Source organism: Cicer arietinum, chromosome 3 (assembly GCF_000331145.2).
Source record: "Cicer arietinum cultivar CDC Frontier isolate Library 1 chromosome 3, Cicar.CDCFrontier_v2.0, whole genome shotgun sequence".
Taxonomy (NCBI): Eukaryota; Viridiplantae; Streptophyta; class Magnoliopsida; order Fabales; family Fabaceae; genus Cicer; species Cicer arietinum.
In genome coordinates, this window is record NC_021162.2 from 3,523,935 (window position 1) to 3,529,676 (window position 5,742).

Sequence of the window (5,742 nt, forward strand, 5' to 3'; positions counted from 1 at the left end):
AAAAAAAAATCACAAATTCATAAAAAACATCACAAATTTTACAAAAATTACGATAATTAATGTCGAAGGTGGCCTCCAGTACCACATTGTCGAGGTTTTCTCACACGTACGGGATTTTGACGACGCCTTGGTACATCACGAGTTTCTTGTTGTTGTTGTTCTTCTTCTTGATCTTCGTCTTCTTGCTGTGGAGGATATCTAGGTGGAAGTGCTGCAGAAGAACTACTTCCACCTTGAGTCCAGTTAGATATTTGATTCAACGGAGTATATGCATTCTCAAAGCTTGGAATTTGAAAATTTTGTTGACACATATTATTCAGTAACTGGGTAGGTGACTCAGGTGTATTATGACGACTGTTGAACGTGTTATACAACAATTCCTCTTCGCTTGATGCAAATGATAGTTGACGGTTGTCTTCTTGATGTGGTTGTTGACTTTCAAAATTAAATTGTTCCCCTGGCGTGAACCCGTAAGATTGATGTGGTGTGTGGATAAAAGTATGAGGATGTGGTGTATGGGTAAAAGTATGAGAAGGCGGTTGAGTGTCAAGAGGTGTTGGTATATAATATTGATTTTGTTGTGTTGTGTTGGGCATTGATTCTTGGAAAAAATGTTGGCTAGATTGTGGTGGAGGTTGGGGGTGAAAAAATAATTGACTAGATTGCGGTGTTGGTTGAGGGTGAAAAAAATGTTGGCTAGATTGTGGTGGAGGTTGTGGTCGAGGTTGAGGTTGATTGACACGAGGATCAACCAATTGGTTTTCTACAGAAATAAATCGTTTAGAATTTTTGCAAAACCAAACCATGTATTCTATACTTGGTTTGAATTCAACATTTAGAGGTTAACCATGAAGAATATGATTCTCTCGTTCATTCCACTCTTTGTTCTCATTTTCGTAGAATAATGCCCAACTATAGTCAACTTGTTTATGCAAATCTACCTTATGATACTTTTTCATGTTCCTCGGAGGATGTGAAATTTCTTGAGGTAGTCCAAATTGTAGTTTCACTCTATCAGTTTGATGCATTTCTATTATGTAGAAACAAATTAAATATGTAGATGCATTCCATAGCCAATTATCTTCTGGATGATCGTATGTTAGATGTAGATATGGCCTCCAGATAAACTGATATATAATAAGTTTGTTAGTAATATATATATGCATAAGAAAAATAAAATAATAGAAATAATGTAATGTTTTAATATATTACATCGTTAACGGTCATATGATCAATTTTTGATCGATATCCATCGGTATGATAACGAGGTGTGTCCCCAAATTTCATACCTTTTCCACTATATCTACGAAAATAAATTTGAATATGTTAGTGAATCAATTGATAGTTTTATAAATATAATATTTAACTTTTTTTTTTATATTTACCTTTTTGCGAATGGAAAACGAGGCTCAAGATTACTTATTGGTGCAAGAAACGGCATATGGTACCATGCCCACGTTTGAAGTAGATGTGAACATCCGCCGAACGACATAACACCAGGTTCAGATGCACGACACAATTCTCTATAAAGTGTTGTCAAGCACGCTGAACTCCAACTATATTCTCCGTCTCTCGCAAATCTCTCAACAAGTGCAACCACATAATATGTACTCTGTTGTGGGATTTGTTAGGCATTAATATGCCGTCAATCAATTGTAAAATGTATGCTCTACAATGTATAATTATTTCTTCATTAGATGATTCTGGAGTTAACATTGAAAATGTTTCTCTCAGCCATTTTAATTTTATAAAATTCCCTTTTCTTTATGATTCAGGTGGCATGACTCCTAACAAATCTAAAAAATCATATGTCCATGACACCATAGTTGATCCAGTTACAGCTTTACCCCCAACACGTAAGCCAAGAAGCAACGCAACATCTTCTAATGTTATGGTACATTCACCCGTTGGAAGATGAAATGTGTGGATTTCAGGTCTCCATCTCTCAACTAAAGCAGTAACAAGTGAATTATCTATTTTATAACTTTCTATTTGTGATACGTTACCAAACCCGGCTTCATTCAACAATGGAATTATTAAAGAATTTGGTGCAATGTGTTTATGGCTAAGTGATCTTAAATTTTGAGATAAGTCATGTAAGAAGGAAAGAATAAAAATATATTTGAAGATATTAGAATGAGATGAATCATACTATAGTATAGAATGAAATTTAGTATAAAATATAAAAAAAAAATATATATATATTTTACAAGATATTATAATAAAACCATATTTTAGAATAAAACATATTGTAAAACATATAAAAAAAAATATTTTAGAAGATATTATACTAAAGCTATATTTTAGAATAAAACTTAATATAAAACATATAACATAAAGTATTGTATTACTTACAAAATTTTGAATGTAGTGTAGCGCCGATCTGTGATTATCATCATTCCATAACAATGCCATTTAAAGAAAAATAAGGACCAAGGAAGAAATATTAATAGTGGAAAAATGAAAATATAAAGAAGATTTAAGTTGTGAAAAGTGGAAGACAATACTTTGAATGACTTTAAATCATAGAATTGGCCTATTTATAAACAAGACAATACTTTGAATGACCAATAAAATATTATGCATGGCTTCACACAAGAAGAACTTTGAAAATATAAACTTCTGGCAAGGATTAGATTGGACGGAGAAGGCTAGAAAGCTGATGACATTTTTGCAAGTTCCCAACGTGAGAATATGAATATATTATGATTCTCCTCTAAATCGCCTTTTGGAAAGGCGATTTCTCAAAGCTTTTCCAAGGTCGCCTTTGTGAATGGCGACTTGCATCAGCATGTGTCATGAGATCGCCATTTGGGATGGCGACTTATCAAAGGCGTGTTAATGAAGTCGCCTTTGGGAAATGCGATTTGTAGGTAGTGCATGCATGCACGTCTGGGCTATCACAATGGCAATGCAGAAGCTTTGAATTATCACAATAGGATTGAATGGGATTGGACAAGTGTTGGAAGTATTTTACAGCATTGCATGTATCATAATTGGTTGTCTATAAGTATGATATATTATTTTCATTGCATTTCATCTCAATCTCAATATCTCATTTTCATATCAATGGCACCAAAAAATATAGTTTTTCTAATTTATTACAATGGTGAAATATGTGAAAGACAAGATATTGGTAAATATTTCAAAAGTGACGAAAAAAAAGCTATTCAAGTTAATTTTGGATGCAACCTTACCTACTTGAAGAAAAAAATTGAAGCAAAGTTGAGGTTAGAAAATCAAAAGGTGTCTAACATAATTTTTCGACACCCTATCTCATTTGGACAAGGCCTGGTTCATTATGAATTGTTAAATGTTGAAGACGACGAAGATGTTCAACTCATGTTTGATGTTCATAAACAGTGGCCGCAACTCGGATCTATCGAGTTATATGTCACATTTGAGGATGGTAATCCATTATACGATATTGGTCAACCATCATCCTCAACCACACCTCATCCTGAATACCATTTTGAAACACAAAAAACTTATTCTTTTCAAAATAATGAATCTTACCAGCCCGACCCATACCAACCCGAACCATACTTTGACCAGGCCGAAACATCTGAACCTGAACCATCTCAACCTGAACCATATATTCCACTAGGTGATATGACCAATTTTGATCAACAAGAAATAAGTGAAGAGAGTGAAGAAGAAACATACTTTGATGAAGACGAGGACGACGAAGGTGACAACGACAATGGTGACGATCTAGAGCCAACATACGATCCACCATTCCATATGTGTAATCTAAATTTGGATTATACTTACCAATCCTCCGAATTTGATATGCCATCTAATGAACCACCTCCATTAGATGCATCTCTTGAGATTGGAATGAAGTTTAATAGCAAACCAGATTGTCAACTTGCAATTAAGCATTATCACATAAAACACTCCCTCAATTACCGTGTTGTGAAATCTGATCAATACAGGTATGTAATTAAATGTGTCAATCCACAATGCTTGTTCAAATGCAGGGCTTCGTTAAGTCAAAAAAGTAACCAATGGGTGATTGGTCGTTTGAAAGGGCCCCACAATTGCGCAAATTCTTCTATGTCACAAGATCATACCAAGCTCGACTCTAACATCATATGCGAAAGCATAAAGTCGCTTTTGAAAGTTGACCCATGAATTAAAGTGAATGGGATCATTGCACATATTCGGGAACAATACAACTATACAATCACCTATAGAAAGACATGGATGGCAAAGAACAAAGCTATCGAAATGATTTATGGGAACTGGGAAAAAGTCTTACAATGACCTTCCAAGGTGGTTGTTGACTATGCAAAAATTTCTTCCAGAAACTATTGTGAAAATGGAAGTATCAGTTGCATATCCCGATAATACTCTATTGCAGGGGTCAAAAAATTTCAAACGATTATTCTGGGCTTTCCCTTCGTGCATATCTGGGTTTAAATTTTGTAAACCATTTGTCTCAATGGATGGAACTTGGTTGTACGGAAAGTACAAGGGGACTCTTTTGCTTGCTGTTGCACAAGATGGAAACAAAAATACAATTTTCATTGCTTATGCACTTATGGAAGGTGAGACAGGGGGTGCTTGGAGCTTTTTTTTGAAAAATCTAAGAAGGTATGTAACACCTCAAGTCGACATTTGTTTGATTTCAGATAGACACGAATCCATTAAGAGTGCTTATAATAATCCAAATAATGGTTGGCATGATCCTCCGTCAACACATGTGTACTGCATCCGACACATTGCACAAAATTTCATGAGAGAGTTCAAGGACAAGGGACTTCAAAGAAAACTCGTTTGTATGGGTAATGATCTAATTCTTCTTAGTATATTTTCCATTTATCACTTAATCATATTTGATAATTTTTACATCATTTCTTACAGGATATGCATTAAATGAGCCATCATTCAAGTATTACCGCAATGAAATCAAGATGGAAAATCCAGAGGCTTTAAGATGGATCGATAATATCCCCCCAGAACAATGGACTATGGCTTATTCTCAAGGTCGACGATGGGGACACATGACAACAAACGTTTCTGAGTCCATCAACGCAGTGCTCAAGGGTACACGCAATCTCCCAATCAGTGCTTTGGTACAATCAACATACTATAGATTGGGAGTTTTATATGCAGAAAGGGGACAAAAACATCAGGCATCATTAGCTTCTGGTCGAGTATACATAGACGATTGCATGGACAAGAATAAATGTGAAGTTGGTAAATCTAATACTCACCAAGTCATGCAATTCGACTGAAATCATTATTCTTTCATGGTGCATGAAACAGTAAACCCAAGAGAGGTGCGACCAATTGGTCATTTCGAAGTCAACCTTCAAAGAAAATGGTGTGATTGTGGAAAATTTCAAGCTATACATATTCCTTGTTCACATGCCATAGCTGCATGTTCTTATGCTCGTCAAAACTATTTAGTGCTTATATCTGACGTGTACAAGGTTGTTAATGTATTTAACATCTACAAAGAAGAGTTTCCACCTATACCTAATGAAGGATATTGGCCCACATATGAAGGTGAAACATTGTATCACAATCCTCAAATGCGGAGAAATAAAAAAGGTCGTCCAAATAGTACCCGTATTAGAACTGAAATGGACGTTAAAGAAAAAATACCGAGAAAATGTGGATTATGTCGATTAACTGGCCATACTCGAAAACATTGTCCAAATGTTACAGCCAGCTCTAGTCAATTATCATAATTTCTATTTGTGTAGTTTTATCGTAATTTAAATTTGCTAT